The 22,472-nt window shown below is 37.4% G+C and overlaps 2 protein-coding genes across 18 annotated transcripts in view; one reads left to right on the top strand and one right to left on the bottom strand.

Moving 5' to 3' along the window:
* Window positions 1-22,472, top strand: part of LOC105422678 (uncharacterized) — a 194,671-nt gene that overhangs the window by 69,069 nt on the left and 103,130 nt on the right. For 4 of the 16 annotated variants that reach the window (XR_016141121.1, XR_016141126.1, XR_016141124.1 and 1 more), the window contains one exon: window positions 3,388-3,585. The exons of 10 other annotated variants lie outside the window; for them this stretch is intronic. The gene's annotated coding sequence lies outside the window, so the exon portion shown is untranslated. The remainder of the gene's footprint in view (window positions 1-3,387; window positions 3,586-22,472) is intronic. 2 more of the 16 variants (XR_016141122.1, XR_016141123.1) reach the window with 1 other exon arrangement.
* Hr4 (nuclear hormone receptor 4) overlaps window positions 1-22,472 on the bottom strand; it is a 176,800-nt gene that overhangs the window by 86,362 nt on the left and 67,966 nt on the right. The window lies entirely within an intron of this gene.

Here is a 22,472-nt window from a genome sequence, read left to right as displayed (position 1 = left end):
AAATTGAACTTTGGAAATTTTTCTACAATTTTTTATTTCTTTTTTATTTTTTTAGATTAATTTAAAGTACAATTACAATTAAATAAATACAGAATGTCGTAATAAGTGGATAAAACACTTTCATCAATAACGGTGCAACCACCGATGACAAGGCTCTATCTTATTTTGGTATCGTTTATCCTTATGTAACGTTCCATGGTCGATGATTCAAGCGGAATAGAGTAGGCGTAGCCGTAGGAGCGTAGGCACGACGTTTATGGCCTATCTTCACCGCAACTAAGTGAAATCGAGAACTGAAATGGAACTTATCAAAAAATTATTCTTTTTGTCGCGTCGCGCGATAAACAATTCCTTCCGATTTCATTTCTCATTTAGACGCGGCGCGTCTATTTCGCGAAATAGCGCCCACGAGTTAAAACGGCCAGGTCATTTCACTTCCCGTTGCATAACGCAATTAAGCGATTATTTAACACGGCGAGCAATGGTTAACGGAGTCGGCTGAAGGGCGGGAAAAAGCGAGAGAAATGATACAACACTCGGCAATGACTTAAATCGGAAACGCGTTATTCCGGCGACTGTGTCTCGGCTGTTTTATCATAATTAATTGACGATAATAGGTAAAATTACATATCGGCTCTTCTAATGTCGTGTTTTATGTAACGTATGTTCGACTGTGCATAGGTTGCATAACGAAAGCGGTTGAACGATCAGCCGAAGGAAACGTGAATTTGCTGTACCTTGTTTATAAAATGTTGATTCTGTTCTCTTTCATTTTCACGGCGGAAGAAAAGGAAATAATCGGATTATTATTGTGTCGTGAGATAGAATTAACATATTCCTCAATTATTGGACATCGTGTAAAATATTATTTGTGTGCATTTTATTCAAAAATGTAATAATTTAATTATATCTTATTTGTAAAAAAAAAATAGAGCATTAATATACTTTTTATAGACATAATGCAATAGGGAATTAGAATAAATACACACAAACGTTAAAAAGCACAGTCAAAAAAGTTATAAATTGGAAAAAGAAGATTTGAAACATTTTACTAGTGGTAATAGTGCTCAAAGCTTCCGAAACAGCATTTTTTGTAGACGCTTTACTGCATTTATCAAATATAATTATGATATTCAAATTCGATTTCTTCGACCAAACTTGATTTCGCCATCGATAATCTGTCAGCACGATCGATTATGTTATCCAAAATATCAAATCGCACAATAAAAAAGATATGTTCATTAAATAATAATAGATCGATATAAGATTTCGCAAGAAATATATCTAGTTTATCAATTTGCGCAAAACAATTATAATATTATCGAATTCAATATATATAATTTAAAATTATTATATTTCTCGCTTTTGTTATTTTGAAGAAAAAAAATCTTAATCTAATTTTCATTCATTAAAACAATTTTTTGTCACACACAGAAAAGTAAAAGGATAATTTTTTTTCTGCTGTAAATGTTTTACTTGATACACTTACAAAAAGCTGTGAATCTTAGAAATAATTATAATTTATGTTAATTACAATTTGTTTATCAAAAAAAGAGATATTCTCAGATCGAAAAGGAGTTTAACGGTGGCAGTTGAGCTTCACTGTCCGATACAAATAAATTTCTCTCTACGTCAGATTACGGCAGATCGAGCGATCTGGCAGAATTACGTGGCCGAGAGGATAAAGGGGAGATGCAGGCAGTGGAGGAGGTGAACGGTCAGATTCGCTGAGCAAAAGGTGGGGGGGGGGGGCGTCCATGATGGAAGTACAGGAAGACACGAGGCAGAAGGTCTCGATCCGTGAGGTTGTACCGTTCACATAGATCATTTCCTCGTGAATAACCCAATTAGAGAGATTATTTAACGTTCTAGTCGCGGTCTGCTCTCCCTCCGTCTCTTTCTCCCCGGTGCCCTGATACCGCCTTCCTACCTACTTTCACAGTGTGCCAGCTCGGAAGGCGCGGCAGTTTCGCGAAGGGAAGGGCGAGGGCGGAAAACACGCGGTGAAACAGGTACCACGACTTATAGTGGGTGTCAGTAAAAGTACCTATTTCTGTATCTAGGTATCCGAGGCCGCCTCCAGCCACACGCGATCTTAGAGATCTCGCGATTACTATCGAGCGTATGAACTTCCCGTACAAACCTCAACTCTGGGAATTTACGTACGCACAGCCTTTAATTCGATAATAAACGAAATACGACAAATCGTCGAAATTACAAATAGAAAACGAATAACTTTTTACATCTCTTTCAACCCAATATTTAATCTTCTATTTAATTAACAAATGCATAGTAACAGTTAAAAATTGTCACAACAATTTACCCTTTTCTTCATAATGACTAATAACACATTGGTGAAATCGGTGATTCTAAAACGTTCTCATCTCCGTTCTCAACAAAAACAAGCGGCGACCACAAAGAGGATGAGAATATCTGGAGGGCAGCGGGAGGACAGCGAGGAAAGAGGGAGGACTAGCAATCGCTAGATGAGATTACGTCGTTTCGCGCATATACCTTACCTGTGCACACATACACACACACATACAAAGCATACAACACACACACACACACACACACACACACACACACACACACACACATTCGCGCGGACGCGTTCTCGGCGGGCTCGGCAACGCGAGTGCGCATTGGGCCGTTCCCCGCGCTCGTCCAGGGTTACCCGCGGTCGTTGTGTCCGAAAACTTTGGCAATAAACTTACGCGGGAACCTCGAGAGCGAGTGCGAGCGCGCGGCGACCTGGCCGCGCCGCGCCGCGACGATGGCAGTGGCAGCGCGCCGCCGCCAGGATAGTTTCACTAGTTGCATAACTCTAATGGGCTGGCCACTGATGTCTGCTACTACTATCGTTCGCTGCGGGTCGCCGTGCGAAAGGGACCTCTCTCGTGCAATCAGTCTTCGGAATGTCCGAGCGAAATCGATCTTTTTTTTTTTTTTTTTCTCAGCAATTAATACAGTTCGACGGTTATTCCGGGTTAGTTCGGGAATGCGATCAAAAAGCTTTCGACAGATTGTGGGCAAAGGGAAACTCGATCCGCTTGTCATGCGACTCATCCGATCGAAAACTTGCGGGAAGGAAACCTCTCAAAACCCTTATCCCGTACTTTAGCTAGGAAATAAAAAGTAACTTCGAGTTAATTAAAAAAAAAAAAAAAAAAAACACGTTATCTTGAAACTATCTTGGAGGTTGGTATCCTGGAACATTTTCGAATAAATACATAGATAGATTATATCTTGCTCGAAGTGTTTCGATTCGATTGTATTCTATAATCATTCGTCATTAAGATCCATGTTACAAATGGAGAATTATTCTCCACGTTAAATCGAACGTAGCGATTCTTTTTACCTGTTCGACTCTGTTTTTATTTCAAGGGAGGCGTTTTACAACCGGACGATATCACCGTTGATTGCAGTTTTGGACTGAAGCGAATCGGGTGATCGACCGAAGCCCCGGCGCGCATCTATGTACAATCGACAGGTAGCCGATAGTTTCACCAGTTGCGTAATCGATAGCGTGCCAGCTGCCGTCAAACGAACGGATCGTTTTGTAATGCAACAACAAAGTGACTGGTACGATCGGAATTCGAGTTGCTGAGCGAGACAAGCTCTCGGTTCTCGAGAAAAGCTATGATTTATTAAAATTATCCTTCGATTTGTGCGAATTAAATTTTAAATCATAATCACGAAGCAGCACGCGAGTGCTTCTTAAGTGTGAAATTTAAAAACAACTAACAATCCGACAACAATCCCTCATTCTCGGTACTTTTAGTCTCAAACCGCGCCTATTGTCGTCATCGATTGCGCGTCCGTTTATTTTTGTTTGTTTTAATTACACTTAACGTTTATAGGACAATGGTATTTATATGTCATTGCGTGGTATTTATATGTTACCGCGATGAAACTTCATATTAATGGCGGTGCATATCTGCATGCGTAATTCAAATAGTACGGAGAATCAGAGTATTTTCCGTACTACGTCACGTATTTATACGTCTCCTCGTTCGATTTACACAGCTACGGTATAAAATATTCCTACGCGTAAGCCGGATGCGCATCATCGCGTAGATTCGCTCATTACCAGCCGATATGACGTATCCTTATCTCACTTTCAACGAGAACGCTCACGCACGTCTACCGACACATCGACACTCTCTCGTACGGCAGTATTCAGGCTTATATTGGCTGGCTGATAGGATTGCGCAAACGTCATCGAAAAGTTCATGATACAAAGTCACGTTACGAAAATGGCGCGGCGCGGCTCACGCTGCACGTCGATGGTGGCTATGCCACGAGCGAGAGTGCACGGGGGAAACGTATCGGTGAATGTTAATGCCAATTCGAACATGCCGGCAATAATAACAGCCAGCGAGCGCGGTCGCGCGACGGCCTTTCCCGAGCTCGTCGTGACACCCACTCTCATTTACATCCGTCGCACGTCGGTGGCCGCGAGGCTCGCTAATTAATCGTAATTGCGGGTGACCCTCGACCGATGACGGGCTCTTAACTCAGAATAACTTGGAAATACCTTGGCTCTTGACTTAAAATTTAATTTGAAATCGGCAAGCTAATTCATTCAACTGAATTTGAAGGCCTCGAATCGAGATCAGTGGCGCTGAATTTTTAAGCTAGTGTTACATTATAGTGGAAAAATAAATTTTTTTCACGTGATTCCGATGATCTTTTTTTTATCTTAATATTCAATTTTTGGTAAAAATGTATACAGTTTGTTAAATAGTTAAATTTATCAGTTCAAAGTTATTATCGCGATCAGTTTAATCAAGATAAAAGAGTTTTTGTTATTTCGTACAAAACTACCGATTGGAGTCTAGCGTTTCGATTCGATTATTTGAATAATACTTTATGACCCAGTGAAGATGCTTATTTTTGGGAAACGCTGTTAATTACTATGAATTGTATTTTTTTTTATTTTTATTCTTCTCGCGAAATGTTACAGATTTGTTTAATAAATTTTCATAATCCTGGAAAAAAGTTTCCATTTTCCATTTTCAACAATCAATTATAATTATACGAATAAACAATTTATTATTTATTGCGATATAAGATATCTTTTATTTAAATAAAAATAATATAATGATAAAATCGCGGCCGAAACGCGTACGATACTTGCGGATAGAAATAGTATAGCACAAATGGAATATGTTTTGTCACATGACTCACGATGCGATCTTTGCGAATCGATTATTTTACATTAATTACATTATTTTACATTAATCACCAGGGAGTAGTTTCGGTTAATTCAATTGACCTGCCTTTATCATTATCGCACTATTCTGTTAGTTTCTCGTTCATTCGAAAATATAGTTTTATCAGTTTATATAATTTAATATTCGTCCATTTTCAATTCAGTTCGTAGAAAATCGCATAAAGCGACATTTATCGTATAGTAGTACTCAATTTAATACAATTTAATACATATATCTATATAGTAAGTTTTTTTTAAAACATTTTGGTTTTTAATTAGAGATACAAAATTTTTAAGAAATTCTTTATAATAGTAGGATTGTATTTCGGCAGTATAATGTAGTAAATGTAGTAAAATGTAAATAAATGTAGTAAATGTAGTAAAATTGCGCAACAAAATCGAATTTTTCATTTATAGAATAATTGAATCACAAGCTGTACAAAATCTTTGTAGGAAATTTCCAAATTTCTTCTCTTTCGCGTTTCACCTATCGCTTTATTTACTGGCATATTTTTATTTGATATTTTTCATCCGAATGAAAAATATTTTGCGAAAGTATTTTATTTGTCGTTAGAATATACATAATAGTAAACTTTTTCTGTCATTTTATATTTTAGTATAAATAATCATAGAAACTGATTGATATTTGCAGTGTTTCACTACATTGTAAAAATATTAAGTTTTTCCTCGTAGAAATTATGTGGAATTTATATCATATATTTTATAGTATATTTCCTTGTACCCACATTGACATGACAAGCGGATGTCTTTTATCGTATTGTTGTTGTTTCTGTAAAGATTCATCTCACAAGGTCAGGAGCCAAGATTGTGCTCAATTTAGTACAGTATATATCTATAGTAAGTTTTTTTAAAACATTTTGGTTTTTAATTAGAGATACAAAATTTTTAAGAAATTCTTTATAAGTATAGTAGGTATAGTATAATAGGATTGTATTTCGGCAATGTAGTAAAATTGCAAAATAAAATCGAACTTTTCATTTATACAATAATTGATAGTACATGTTTCTTAATTCATCGCGACCGCAATATGAAAGATCACGACGAAATGTTAAGAATTCGTAAAAATCTCTAATTAAAATCGGAAATATTGGAAATACTTCATGTGTGTGTTATATACGTTGTGTTAAATTCAATATTTGAATGCAACCTTTATATGTGATTTTTTGCGAACTGTATGAGCGAATGTAGGAAAATCATAAAAATTATATAAATTCGAGGTCATAAAAAAATAGTTTAATTTCTTTTATGCATTTTCTGCCATGTTATTGGAAAACCGTCGAACAATGGCTTTTGTTAGAGAACCTATACACAAATCTTAGGAGTTCACGTTTGTAATTATACTATAAGTCAATAATAATAATGTAATTTAATATTTACATGATACATATTAAAGCACATGACGTACATGACCGAACCCAGTTATCGATGCTGTCATACTTTGTCTGACTTGCGTCATCGAGATGTCGTAATCTCAGATATGTATTTTCTTATATTTTATTTGCGGGAGCGGAATAAACATGAGACGTGCACTTTGCGTGATGTCTTGATCTCGTTTTACCTTGTGTACATCGTGCAACGTGAAGACGGCGATGTCCCAGCCTCGACTGTTAAGATAAAGTGACAGTAAACTGATTTATGATCTGCATGCAAAAATCACGTATAACTCATATCCGAGAACCATCGATTAAAGAACCGACGATTAAAAACAAGTGAATGGATTTATAGATTTATCTGTAATTCGTAATATTAACTGAGTTTCTGTTTTGAATTACAAATTAAAATAGCGCAAGAAAAAAAGAGAGCTTATTAGATTCTATTGTAGAGAGACTGTTACACACGAAGCAGTATCGTAGATCTAAAAGTGTTTTTGTTTGTGGGTTCTTTTAAACATGAAAAATTTTGAAAAATTTGAAAAGCTTGAAACCTTTGAACAGAAAATATTACATTTGAGATGATATTATTTATCGTAAATTTTCAATTCTTCACATTAAACTTATATATAATTCTCTCAAATCATGTATTTCTGAACTATTACTTTTATTGTAGAGTAAATAATATGCTACTGTGACTATTTACTATTATTTATCGTTTGTAATTTATTATTATAAATTTATTATTTTCAATATTTTGTTTTAGAACTTTATCTTCGAGTCTCTTTAACATCTCTTTAACATCTCACAATTACAGTTTATCTTACAGTTTATAAACTATTTTTTTCGACAGTGTTGTCGCGAGAGAGGCAATCGCAAAATGATTAAAGATAAAAATAGTAGGCTCGACAGATACGGAACGGTCCTTCCGTGCATGCATGTAACGTAACACAAACACGTAAAAAATATATATATATATATATATATGCAATAAAATATGTACACAATATACACATAAAAAAAATGATCGATTGAATAATCTAATTACGCAAATAGGTTTCCCACGTTTTTTTTTTTTTTTTTTACGCGGACTCTCTTTGATCTTTCTACGAGATCAGGATGGCGGTCAACGCTACGCATCTGCGGGCTCCTCGTGCGCGCGTACGCGTTTTTTGCAGGCAGGCATGCACCGTGCGCGCTCGCGCACACGGCCATGCGTTCCGCTTGCCAGCGTTAAGAGAGCGAACGATTCACCTCCCGTGGCCTAAATAAACAACCGAGAATACATCGACCCGAACGGCGAGCCTAGCCTAGTCGTTTTCGCTCGGAAACTTCGCGTCGTCGACTTCGCGCGTTTATGACGCGACGGCGCGGCGCGACACGCGGACGGATTCGATGCTGCCGCATCGTTGCGTTCGATGCGGCAATACGGCGATAGCCGACATAGCCGACGGCCGGAAGAAGAATCCGACACGGGGTGACAGCCGTGCAGATTATGTGCTCGGTAAGGAATTGAATTCGATATGATTTCGATGAGTCCCGATCCCGATGCCGAATAGACGTCGAATTGACTCCGCCGACATTCGCCCATTGCTCGCGGCGCGATAATTTGACATTCTTTTGCATTTGCGACGTCGAAAAATGGAGTCGATTATATCGACTCCAAAGCTCACGAATCACAGTATTGAGTCGATTATTTATTTTTAAATAAATAATTATTAAATATATTATTATTATTATGACGTTTATATTTTTCACACGCGATTTAAATTGATGTCATTTTTTTCTACGTAAAATTGACTTATGTGCGAAACTTATTTATATTTTAAATAATAAATAGGAATGAGATAACAGCGTTGGGGAAATCTTTTCCGACGCTTTATTGGTATTTCCAATATCGAGTTTCAATAATGAAAAGTTTCAAAGTAAATAAAACTGATGCAAATAATATTAATACAAATTTCACATGAAAAATTAAGTAAAATTTGCCAATCCTTGAAATCATGTTCTAGTTTATTTACTGAAAATAATACCTCTCGATAAAAAGTTGGAGTGTGTTTTACATTTCTCTGTTAATACTATGATCACTTACGCTCGACTTACACGATTCTCGATTAACGTGCTAACGAGCATGAAAAAAATACACCTTTCTCCGCGATGCGTAACTCGTTGCGTAAGTGAGCTGCGCTCTCGCTGTTCGGAGGCTAGAAAGCGCCAATCCTGGCATTAAACTTCGCTATCGCGTTCGCGCGCTCATTTTTCCGCCTACTTCTACGGGGTATCGGTGAATTTTTGCTTGGCCTACTTCATCTTATCGTAGTACTGTAAAGCTATAGGAAGGCTCGACCGAGTATATAATTCGTGTCCCTCTCCTTTTCTCGGCCACCGTTTGCCGCCGCCGCCGCCGCCGCCGCCGCCGCCGCCGCCGCCGCCGTCGCCGCCGCCGTCGTCGCCACCGCCTCCATCGTCTACGCTTTGTCATTGAAAGTGTTCAAGATCTAGTGCAGAACGCAACTGCATATTGTGCTGCTGTTGGCTGCACACGCCACGCAAGACGTCTCTCGCGAGACGAGATTATTATCGACTACCATGCTCAATGATTATCTTTGCGTCCACGGTCAAAAATTGTAAGGTCGAAAGCTCGGTTCTCGCAGTTGCTCGAATTTTTCGAATTGGATAACGCAAATCCTGCTACAATGCCAAATATTCTACGTAGCATATTTGTCGAGAATCCGATGATCGTATAATTTCAATTTTAAATTCACTCCATCAAGCGAAAATATTCTTGTAAAATAGTACACTATTACGATTTTAATTGCATTTATATATATATATATATATATATATATATATATATATCAAATAAATATATCTCAAATAAAGTATCAAAATTTAGAGAAGATTATTTTCCACGTGGTTTCTCGGATTAAAGATACAAATGCAAATAGAATGCGTTGCGCTTCGTCTGAAATCCTCGTAGAATATTTGGCCTAAATGTCGTAATGGATAATTCACCGTCCCGAATTATGCTTCTCGCAATGTAGAGCAAATGGGTGATAAAATCTCATGCTTCGTGTTAGAAACCTTGCGGCCGGTCGTTACGTAACGATGTCCTTACGTGCAGGATTTTTCACAAGTTACGAGGAATCAAAATATCGTAACATGTCACGAAACGAAACGAAATGAGAATAGAATCTAATACTTTATCATTTTCGTTAAAGCTGATGATCAACAATGTTAATATTACGTCGTACTACTTATCAAAATATCAACATTAACAAAGTTTTTAAGCTTAAAATCAAATTTTTGAACTTTGTATTTTCGTATAATAGCACAAGTATGATAATAAATATTTTTATAAAGAATTATTTTTTTAAATAAATTGTTTGGTAATTCCTAAGAAAAAAAATGATATTTTTTAATAATAAATAAATATTATTTCTTTCTATTATAAAATAAGAAATATTATATCTACATGTTTTATACACACACACACACACACACACATATATATATATATATATATATATATATATATATATATATATATAAGGTTATAGCTTGTAAAATGATATGCGTCTAAAATTTTATTTATTAGAGATTTTAAAATATAAAACATAATATGTTAAAATAGAAAGAAGTTTGATATATCGTGAATTTCAAGAAATATCTTCCAATTCAGAAATACAGCATAACAGAAATAAGTGATAGATACAGAGATATAAGAAACGAAAACTCTCTTTTCTAACTATTTAACATTATTCAAATAATAATCTCGGTTGCGCCGTTCACATTTGTCCAATCACTTGTTTGCGAATACGCGTCGCGCAAGATTCCCCGACTTCGAGCGCGGCTCATTCTGCGGAATTACGTAACGTTTAATGTAAAGAAAAGCGCAACTTGACTGTGACCTACAGCGGTCGCGAGCGGCAAGTACGCGCGGAATCCTTGTCTGCCTTCTTTAAATCACCGAGAAACGGCGCCGACCTCAGTGCCAGGGGTATGCATGCATATACATCGAGGCTATCCCCCTGCAACGATTTCTCGAACGAGATTCCTATTCGCCATAGACGAATGTTTTTTCCTACATCGCGTAGCGTAAGCGCGCGCGCGCGCGCGCGCGCGCGTGCACGATTCAAGGATTTCAAACACCGCCTGACCCAGATCTTCGTTAAACTTCGACCGAGCAGTCGCAGTCGCGTAAACAGGTCGACTTTAGTTCAACGATTCTTTTTACCCCATGTAAAAGGAGAAAACGAGAATGTTTCTACGTCCGATGACGTAGGAAATTCACATGGCTATTCTTCTTCAGTCCCGCCGAATTTGCCGCCCAATAAATTGTCATCGAATTTTTTTTTTTTTTTCTCTTATTCCTATCTGTCATTAAAACTGCACAGTTTATTGTATAGGCATAATTTCACGTAAAGGCATTTTTTTGTCGTTTTTATATTTTACGTACAAGTATTTCATATACATAAATGACGAACTAACGCGCCGTTCATGCGCGACTTCTACGCTCAGGAAGCGCCACGTTTGTCATACAGGATGTTTCGCAAACGGTGATACCGACATACCAACGGTGAGAGACTTTGTTCTTTGAATAACTTGCGCGAGGACTTTGTGCGCGTGATACGAGTTCCTTGTCCGTCACACATTGTAAATTAGCTACAACAAGGTTGTCATTTTTCTATTTCTTGCGAGTCCACCTTGCGCACGAGCAATGACTCCTTGCCTTGTGCGCAATTGTTGAATCATCGCATAATATCCTTCGACCTTACTCGGTAGAAGGAAAAACGGCACGTCTTGTAACTGATAATTAAAGCCTGTACACGCTGACTCTATATTATCATTATATACTTGTTGTGATATATATCTCTTGTATGTCCGTTGAAGACGCGAGAGATTCTAACATTTGGTTGTATAACGCGATATTAAAAAGGTATACGATATCGTAACGTGAATTTATGAATATATATTCACGGATAAAAGCAGACCTATGGGAAAAATTTTAATACGCAGCGAGATATATATACGTCGAAGCTGCAATCGCGCGAAATTCCTACGTCGAAGTGACGGTGTCATTTGTTCATTTTCAAAACTGCAAGCTCATCAGACGCGAATGAAACTTACCTAATGGACGTCGCATAAAATACAACGTCGCGGGCACTCATGTATATTTAACGTTAGTTCCTTGAACAATGTGGCAAATACTCATTGTCTATACGTTTGCGATTGCATTAACGGTCGCGCAATGGATGCCGCGCAATTGAGTTAATATCGATTTCAAGTTGCGCAACAGCGCGATCGTAAACTCGCTCGTGAATCGAGGAAAGAAATCTCCGACGCCCCGCGAGATGATCGCGAAAAAAACACCACCCTCCGTCAAACGGCCATCGATAATCCCCGTCGCAGCCTTGCACGGGGGTGCCTCGTCGGTCCACGAGAAGACTCGAGCGAGCCCTCCGTCAATCGGATCGCAAATAGAGCGTGCACATCGTACACGAGAGAGGACCCTTTTGCCTGCAACTCGCGCATTGGTCAAGGATCCCTTCGTGTCATCGTTAAAAGCTGCAAGCTCTGCACTCGTTACGTTCAATTACTTCGATATACGATATATTAGTTTCTTATGTTTTTTTTAATATCATGGGAGCTCAAAGTGTGATTGACGTCAGAATAGTTGAAAGGTTTTTCTGTTTTGAAAATATATTCTTAAATAATAATAATAAGTCAAGTGAAGTGAAGACGGAACAGTTATTATAGTATATTATTAGTATATTAGTATCAACAAGAAATATTAATAAGTCTTGGCTATTGTTTTCGACGTAATAAGATAAATTTGTGAAGTTTACTATCTACGAAATATGTCTGAAATAAAATTAATTGGATAATTCAATCTAGATAGAACATTTTGTAAATATTATATTTATCATCAATCTTGAATAATAAATCTTGTTACAAAATTGAGAAATTCTGTTAATTTATTTTTGTTGGAAATATTTCATTAAAATTGTATAATAAACATTTCAGAAGATAGATTATAGACTCACAGACAGACGCGTAGATAATCGTTTTTAGATTTCCTCCGGTATTTCTTCTAAAATTAATGCATAAAGTAAAATAGTATAATGTCTCAATATTTTACAAACTATTTGTATGCACATAATATTAATAATTACTAATAGTTATTCTATTATATCAATATGTATTATTAATATTTTGATGCCATATTCTTTAATGTAATTTTTATTTATTTATATCAAGTCACTAACAAATATTTTTAGTAGTATTCTTCATAATATAGGCTACATATATTTTTTACAAATTAAATTCTTAGTGCATTAGAATTTATTTACTATATTGTCCTACATTTAATCCTGATTAGTTCTACAATCGGATATGATTATTATAATACTACACATATACTTTATATTTAATATGTGACAAAGGCTTTTGTAAAATATCCGTGTATTTCTGGCCGTAAAAACAAAGAGACGATATTTATTTAAAGGGAGAAACGGTTTTATTTCCGTAATTTCTAAACATTCCCTTGGTTAAGCTGACTTTAACCTCAATATCCGCAATATCGAACCCTCCGATAGCCCTTTCGTTCTCCCTAAGGGAGAATCCAAGTACCGTGGAATCCGAGAGCGACCCATTCTACTCCTGCTAAGTCTCCATTGCTATCCCTATCGCTATCATAGTTTAAAGAGAGCAGCGTATATGTGTGTACACGCGTGTGTGCACGGCACGCCTGCGCGTCTCTCTCTCTCTCTCTCTCTCTCTCTCTCTCTCTCTCTCTCTCTCTCTCTCTCTCTCTCTCTCTCTCTCTCTCCTCTCTCTCTCTCTTCTCTCTCTCTCTCTCTCTCTCTCTCTCTCTCTCTCCTCTCTCTCCCTCTCTCTCCCTCCCCTCTCTCTTCTCCCTCCCTCTCTCCTTCCCTCCCTCCTCTCTCTCTCTCTCTCCTTCCTCCTCCCTTTGTGCATATGCACGCACGTAACGTAGCCGTGCAATGCGGCGTAAGGAGGGAACGGACTGTCGCTGCCTGGAGGTGGAAAGATGGCGAGAGGAGGAGGGTTAGGTAGTATAGTATAGTATCGGTCATTACCTCCGCCGCGAGTAACTAGGTCAGTCGTCACACAGCGCCTCTCTCGGTTCCCTCACATCGACTGCACGTTTTGCAACTCTCTCTCTCTCTCTCTCTCTCTCTCTCTCTCTCTCTCTCTCTCTCTTTCCCCTCCTCTCCTTCCCTGCCCCCATCCTCGCTCTTGCCCTCCCTCAACCGTCTTTGCCGCACGTGGGTGTCTTGCTTCCGCACATCGCGGGTTCCGTCACGCGCCTTGTCTACTCTTGCGCCTCTTGGCACCTCTGACGCCCTCATCGGTCGAAACCTTCTCGAAGCGGCCCGACGGAGGTCAGACCTTGGATCTGAGGCGCGATCTCAGTGCGGAAAAGATCCGCCTTCTCTCGCCGTGCAACCGCGCAACTCGTAACTCGTGCTCTTTGCTCCCGCTCTCGAAAAATGCGATGATATTCATATTACATATTTTGTGAAAGAAAAAGAGAGATCCACTTGCAGTCCAGTTAAAGTGACATTTCGAGCCTGGAAGATGATTTTTGCGGTTGTAACGTGGGATTACGAGTACATCGGTTGCTTGGGATTGGTCAGCTGGCGGCAACGGGCATTACGCATGATGTTCACGTTATATAGAGGTTCACATTACAGTCTGAAAGAACCTCAATAAAATATCTTTTATTTATGTATGAATATTTGTTCTATATTTATATAAGAGTAATGAATAAGAATATTTCATATAAATCTTAAAATTAACGAAAATTGGTCGTACAGTCAAAATAAATCAGTTAGTTTTTTGGACAAATGTCTAGAAAGAATCTATTTTTTACATATTATAATTTCTTGAATTTTTTTTAGATTTTTTAAATTTTTATATACATGTATTCTTTAAATTTTTAATAAAAATTAAAAAATAACTTAGTTTATTTGTATCGACGTTATATGTTGGATGAATTTTATAATCAATTTAACCTCTTTTTTATTGTATTATTTTGAAAGATATTTTGTAATTTTCTTTCCTTAAAATAAATTTAACATCTTTTTCCTATCAAATTTTTTGAATTCATATGTCAAGTTCTATGACGTAACTTTATGAAAAATGTACAGGTGTTGCGCTGCTAAATTCACTCTTGCGTAGTAGAAGCAAAACGAAGTCATTGCGTACTTCATCAGTTTATTTTATCATAAGTTCCGTCATGTTTTGCGCGTCTTTTATCCCACAGCAGCCCTGATATACATGAGTTATTTTTATTCAACTTCATGTGTATGTAGTGACGAAGGGTTAAAGAATCATTGCTTTACGACAAATTTTCTTAAATACATAAAAATTCATGCGTATATATAATCCAACTTTTGATTGTAATTTAATTATTAATTACAATTATATAGCATTCCTCTGCATATTTCATACAAGTAAATATATAATATATTGGAATATATAAAATAACTATGATAACTCTATTTTTTATTATTATTATTTAATATTATTTTTTTTAATTTTACTTAAATGTTAACGTTTTTCTAAAAGATCACTTAACATTATGTGTAATGCTCCTTTCTTCACAAAGGAGAAACAAATATCGTTTGCCATCGTTTCACGATTTACAAACATTTCCGACATGTTTTCCTTCATAGAACTGCTAATGCAATTTGACGCCATTTTCAAGAGCTTTTAACAACAATTTCAAGACGAAGGACACATGCGAAAGTTTTAAAGTTGTTTGTGGTGTACGTTTTGCCAAAAGCGCACGTTTCACGCGTTTTAGAAACGTCTCTTTGAAAAATGTTTTTCACGCCTCGACAACCTGATTCGCGCAATTGTCTGAAATAGAATCGATTGTAGATCTTTGCAATTTTATACAGCTTTGATTCGTAATATACATATACAAAAATCCGTAAATAAAATATTACAAATTTCGAAATACGTTTTATTACATGATTATTGTGATCATTCATATAACCCGTGATTATCATAATCTTATTCGCAGCGGAAATTAAGTCCTTCATTTTCATACATCTTATATATCTTATACATCGCTGTATGATCTATATATACGAACAAATAACAAGCCAGGTTACACTTTTATGCTCTTTATTATTAGGTATATTTTATGCCGCTATAATCTGCTGTGTCGTAAACACACATAGTTTCTGAAGAAACAGCAGCGTCAACTTGCATAAGCCGATAGGTGACGTGTTCGACGTCTCAACACTCCCTCACGCATGATCGTTATTTACTGTTCATTGAATCAATAATAATAATAATAATAATAATAATAATAATAATAATAATAATAATAATAATATCTATATAGCAAAATTGCTATATCTATATCTATATCTATATACCAAAATAAAGCGTTCCACTAATGTTATATTATCATAATCTACCATTTTTGGACCATCATCGATCACGTACTTAAAAAAAAAAAAAGGAGTTATCTGTTCTTCTCTCGTTTTTGAAATTTAGATACTACTTATATACATATAATCTAATTCATCTTGGATGTCGCGGTATTGTAACGAAAATCTCCGCTCCGCAAGATCAACACGTGACGGGCGAATCGCGAAGGATGCTCGTTCAAGGTTCGCCGGTCGTTGACCAAAGTTTGTAAAGCGCACTATGCACGCACGTGAAATCAATCGACCCACGTGACGTGTGTGTTCGCGGAGGCGTTCCACAGAAACAGGCGTTCGGCGCATTTCGTTATGCAACCAAGCCGTCGGTCGAAGGACAGACCGACAGTGTACAGTTCGCGATTACGCTCCGCAAGCGGAAGAGCGGATCGCGCGGAGGGCGCGAGATATGCAACGCCGCCGGTTACGAGGGGCGAGGGAGGAAGGGAGGGGAGGGGAGGGGAGGGGAGGGGGGGAGAAGGGTACAAATGGCGGATAAATGTAGGCGGAACGGGAGGGGCATTCGTGAACTAATTCGTGGTGGCGTTAGCATTTGCCGTACGTATGGATACCGGTAATAATGGTAACGACGTGGCGCCTGCGATCGACAGATCTACAGAGGATAATCGGATTCGACAATTAACGACGGGATTATCTCCGGGGGGGGGGGGGGTAAACCTGGAACGAGAATTATATCGGGAATTATATTCTTTATATAAAAAAATTCCGCGTATCGTGCGTCACGATTTATCCGCGCCGTCGCGAATTGCGGGATTTGCTTTGTTTAACTTTCGTTTTTTGTTTAGTATTTTCAATCGTCACGTTCCGCGCGGCATTCCTATTCTTCCTCGTTGTGTTTTCGTCATCTGTCGTCTATATATATAAAACGTAAGAAACGAAGTTCGATGTAAACGCAACATGTGAAAAGTTTTTGTACACACGAGAAAAATGTATTGATGAATTTATCTCCGTCACGGGGGAAAAATGCGAGTCATAAACGTTCTTTGAAATAACATTGAATTTTCCATAGAATGTTCAATGTGCCAAATAAGTCCGCGAACGATATCAAGCAAATATACCGACGCAATTGTACGGTTATCTTCGATCGAGGATGACCCCAAAAACCTTCAGAGAATGTTACATGGATTGGATATTAGAATCTGGATGACCGTTCGCACCGTTTCGATGAAATACTGAATTGCCCTCGATTTCTGCCTGCGACCATGTTTTCAATAAAGTTATATATTTTCAAAAAAAAAAAAAAGGTACAGTGAATAAGAATTGTTTCAGAATTAATTGTACAACGTATACGTTTACATTTTCTAAAATTTTGTTTAACGTAATTAAACACAATATTTTAATGTGTTGAAAAGTAACTCTCTCTTTAATTTCCTAAAAAGAAAATTATAAAATTAGTGATTCACATTTATAACGTAAATATAGCTTATAATTTGACAAACGTAGGTTATAATCAACTTTATGATCTCGTCGCGCCAGCGATAAAGTCTTGAAACTTTTAATAGGATCGGGCAGCATTTAAAGTCCCCATTCGTTGTTGACAGGTGAATTTCTGCGATCGACAATCGTTTCGTCTTCTGAGCAAAAGTTTGCGCGACCCGAAATATTCGTGAAAGTCTGTTATAAATTGTAGATTTCATATGCAAAGTCAAGTATATCAATCAATTTTATAACGTATGATTAAATTACTCTCCAGCTATGACAAAGAGAAAAATAATTTGCAACATTTATACTTGATTATATTTAATATTTTATATATCATCACAGCCAACGATGTCTGGACGGCGATAAATGTGATTTAACTGATATTGAGAATATAGAAAACATTGAAATTATAATCAATTAAAGAAAAACATGATAAATTTCATTTTCAATATTTTCTTAAATCTATAAATTTATTTAAAAATTACAAATTAAGAAAAATGTAATGACAGAAAATGTAATTTAGAAGTGAAGCATACCATAAATTTTTCTTCAGCGATAGTTTCCTATATGTGATTATTTATGTGAGTAATATGTTATATTACTTTATATTACTGAATTATTCATAGAGAGTTGATTCATATGCATCATTGAAATGACCGTACCGAAAATGAGACTGAAAGTTTACGCTCGATACAGCCGTAAAAATACTTGTGCCCAAACCTTAACACGAAACGTAACGTGTTAAATATAATGTTTCAATTGAAAATTTGCAATATATAAATACCAACCAAATAAATAAATCCTCGGAGAAAAACAATTTATAAAATACAATTTGCATGCACGTTAAATAAAAACGGAAAATAAACTCTCCGGGGTAAAATCGTGAATACTGCCTGAAATTTGATGCCTCACAGAGATATTCGTTTAGATAGACGCTGTAACATTACACTTCAAATCTCAGTGAATTGTATGATGTTTATTTGAACGCATCTTGAATGCAGTGCGTGTGAAAATGATTTGACTAAAACAATGTTGAAATTAAAGTAATGATGTATAAGACTAATTTTTTATTTATAGCAAATATAATAAAAAATGTAATAAAATCGATTTGCATACAAGTCAAATTTATGTGATGTAATACACAATTTAAATTTGATTAGCTATTTAATTAAATTTATAAAACTGTAAAATGATAGTAGTAATAATAAGGATAAAGATAAATAATAATAAATAACATTAAGATAAAATTTAATTTTTTGTAGTGATTTTCATTATATTTGACACTCTAACTAAATAATAAATTGCGTCACGTCACGTGAGGGTCCATGCCATATAAACACGATTGGAGCTTTTCGATATACATAGAACGCAATAGCGGAAGTACCAGTTTCGCGAAAGTTCACGTTTGAAGCATAACATAAATATTTGTGAAAGATCCTAAATTGGATATATGTGAAAATAGGTTCTATCCCCCTCGTAAACGCGAAACGATTTTCTCCGGTATGCACAAAGTGCGATGACGAAATCGTCATCAACGAGGACATAAAAGCAGAGACGAAATAAAATCCGTGAGTGGTCCTGGGTATAGTAGGTGAGGACGAGTTCCATTTTCAAATCGGGTCTCGCTTGTAAACACAAGCAAATTAGTAATTAAACGGCAACGACAGCGATTCTAACTTTATAACTTTAAAGACGGAGGAGTTTTACACGTGTAAAAGATACGTGTCTCGAAAGCGCGAATCTGGCCAAAGTGGGACGCGACGCCGGAAACATCATCAAGGCGAATCTTCGCCTCGCATCTGCTCGCCTTGTGACATAAATATTCGCGAAAGACTCTAAATCGCGCGTTGCGATGGTGCTGAGTTCCTGGTATGCGACCTGACGCGCGTGACGTATGTTCGCAAGTAGAAATTGCGAGCGGTGCCGGCGATCGCGCTGCGATTAACGGGGTTCGAAAGCGTCGCGTATTGGCATCACCAGGGACATTCTAGGGCAAAGGTTGAGGAACGTTGGCCTCATGGCGAAGCGAAAGCCGCAACCCTCCGCGGAGAGACGCCTTTCCGTTGCTCTTTGCCCCCCGCGCACCCCTTGCATCTTTCTCCCTCCTCGGCTCATACCTTCCACCATTTTCTCCACCTCACCATTTTCTCTCTCACTCTTTTCACCATAAGTTCCCTCACTCGTTTCTCAGTTCTCAACTCATCCGACCACCTCCTCATCCTTCTCCTCACATTTCTCCTCTTCCTCCTCCTCCTTCTTCTCACTCCCACCTTCGCTTGCGTACGTGTACGTCAAATGCGCTCTCTTCGTGCTTTCGTCTGACCTACCCCAATGTCCCTCCTCTTTCTCGTTTCTCCAATCGTTTCTCGTTTCTCTCTTTTTCTCTCTTTCGTAACATCCCGATACTCTTCTTCGTCTTAGTGTCTCTCATGTTGACGTTTATCTGACACTCTTCCAACCAGCTTTTTCTCTCTCCTTCTCTCACTCTCACTTCCTCTATTTCTATCATTTTTATTCTTTATCTATTTATCCTGCAATTCCTCTTCCTCATATTTGTAATTCGATTGTTATGAATCACGTATGACAAAGCGCATGATAGCATCACTCTGCTTTAACTACAAACGACAATAAGATTTTTTTAAGCTATAAGACTCGACAGTTGACTATATTTATAGCGACATTGATCGTCGAAAATTAAATATTCCGACTTCGCATCCAATATTTCTAGTTAGTAAATATTTATTTGATTGAATTAATGACTATTGAACTTTCTAATATTATTTACTTCACCCCTATATTTTTTTAGCTCTTATTTAGTTTAGCTGAACCAAGAAGATTCAAAATCGTGCCAGAATATTTATTAGTAAATAACAGATTGAGGATTCTGGGACACTCTGTATATATATACGCAACACAATGTTAACGACATCGTTCCGGTCACGGATGACGGGCGCAACGATTAATCGCAGGTAAACGCAATAAGCCGGGCACGCGTAAAAATAGATCGACCTACCCCGAGCAACCACCACCGCCACCGCTACCGCCCGTCGTATCTTTTCTTCTCCCCGTCTGTCCGTTCTTACGGGGCCCTCTTCCTTTTACTCTCGCTTCTTTGCTTCGCGGAGTGCTTCTTCGTGAATACTTTGTACCTCGTGCTACGTGACGTCTATGTCCACCCTCATGAACCACCCTCTCGCGACTATATATACTCGACTTCCACCGCGGATGGAATGGATATTTTCTCGAGAGGAGAAAGTAGGTCGTAGAACCGAAACGATTCGAACGCTATAGCGGAAATACGGGTATCCCTTTGAACAAGACACAACGCAAGGAAAGGTCGTGCATCAATAATTTATGAGCCGCTCTCTCGAACGTCTCTTCGAAGGAGACAATTAAAAGCGGGTCATAGATCATACGTCGGGAACGCATCCTCAAGAATGCGAGAAAGGAAGGGGGGAGGGCCCTCTTTACGTTAATTTCATTGCGTTATTCACTTGTTTCTTTACCCGATTTCTTTGACGTTTCTTGATGACGAAACTTACCACTTGTAATACCAACGGAAGTGAATTTACAAACACCGAGCGAACTGCCACGCTGTGCTTTTAGCTGCCGTCTAAATCCAGGCTTTGCGAATAATACGCGGCTAATGCAACGCTCGCGAAAGTTGTCGCGTCGTTGAAACATCCAGTACGGGCGGGCTTTAATCTAAATAAAATTTTGTGGTAATTAATCAAGATGGCTTTCCATCAAAATTACTTTTTTCATGTTACGGAGATAAAAAATTACGGATGATAAAAAATTCATGAAGCGCTATTTGCAATCTGTTCGTACTCCTGTACTTGGAATTTTTATTTAGACTATTTTTTTAATTTAACATAAAAAAATGAATGTATTTGGCGAAATTTTCACAATTACGAATTGTAAATGTATATATTAAATGTATCTATCTATTTGTGAGCTTTTCTATGAGAAAGTACAAAGGATGTTTGACACTCAATATGATACGATATTGCAAATAATAATATAAAGATCATCTAAATAGAGATGAAAGAAAATCGAATAAGCGATAGGCATAAAAATGCATTATGACCTACTTCGGTTATTGTATATTATATATGCGCCGCTTCATCCTCTTTCTCCCCCGCTTCTCCTTCGTCTTTTCATTTCTCCACCCTTTCGACCCTCTTTCATTCTCTTTCTTCCGCACTCCACTCGAGTACTCGAGTGCTTTTAAGAACCTTTGTATGTCGGTTCTATGTTCACCGTGCCGCACGTAAATGAGCTTCTTCCGTTATACAAACGATCTTGGAGGTCGGAAAAAGAGACGTGAGATACCAATGAGCGTCTGTGATACAATTCCCGATCAGTCTCACTATTGGCATTCATAAAGTGGCTTTGCGTCGCATCGATTCTTAAACTCATTTAGAAAAGGAAATTTGCCTCTATCTTTAAAATAAGCAGACTTATTAAAAAATTGTAGTGTATTAGAGTTCTTTGATCGTAAGATTGAAAGTGATAATATATTCATAAGAGAATCTTCTTGTCTTCAAAACCGAGTATTTAAAATTGAAAAAAATTGAAAAAATAGAACGTGAAATAACGTATCAAATAATTTTACAATTTTACAAACATCATTACATCGGCATGAAAAATGTATACCAGGCGAAAGAAGAGAAAAAGTAACTTTTAAAAAAGTAACTTTTAAAAAATACGAAAAATATCGGTCAATCAACGGATGCAGTTTTGAAAAGAAATTTCTGATATGCGTGCGAGTATTCCGCGAGAATCAATGGTTCTAAGCACCGTAACCTCGGCGAGGAAGATTTCGTTCCTAAAGATTCGATACCATCTATGGGGCCTGGCTATGGGAGGGGGCGGAGGGTGCGGCATTGCGGTAACTAGGGGCAATTTCAAATGGCACGGCGTATAATCCTACGTGGAGCGGAGTTGGCT

The sequence above is a fragment of the Pogonomyrmex barbatus genome, unplaced genomic scaffold (assembly GCF_055798465.1).
Source record: "Pogonomyrmex barbatus isolate J1 unplaced genomic scaffold, ASM5579846v1 scaffold8, whole genome shotgun sequence".
In the NCBI taxonomy this organism is placed as follows: domain Eukaryota; kingdom Metazoa; phylum Arthropoda; class Insecta; order Hymenoptera; family Formicidae; genus Pogonomyrmex; species Pogonomyrmex barbatus.
The sequence above is the reverse complement of the archived record's forward strand: the minus strand, read 5'-3'. Positions and strand labels throughout refer to the sequence as shown.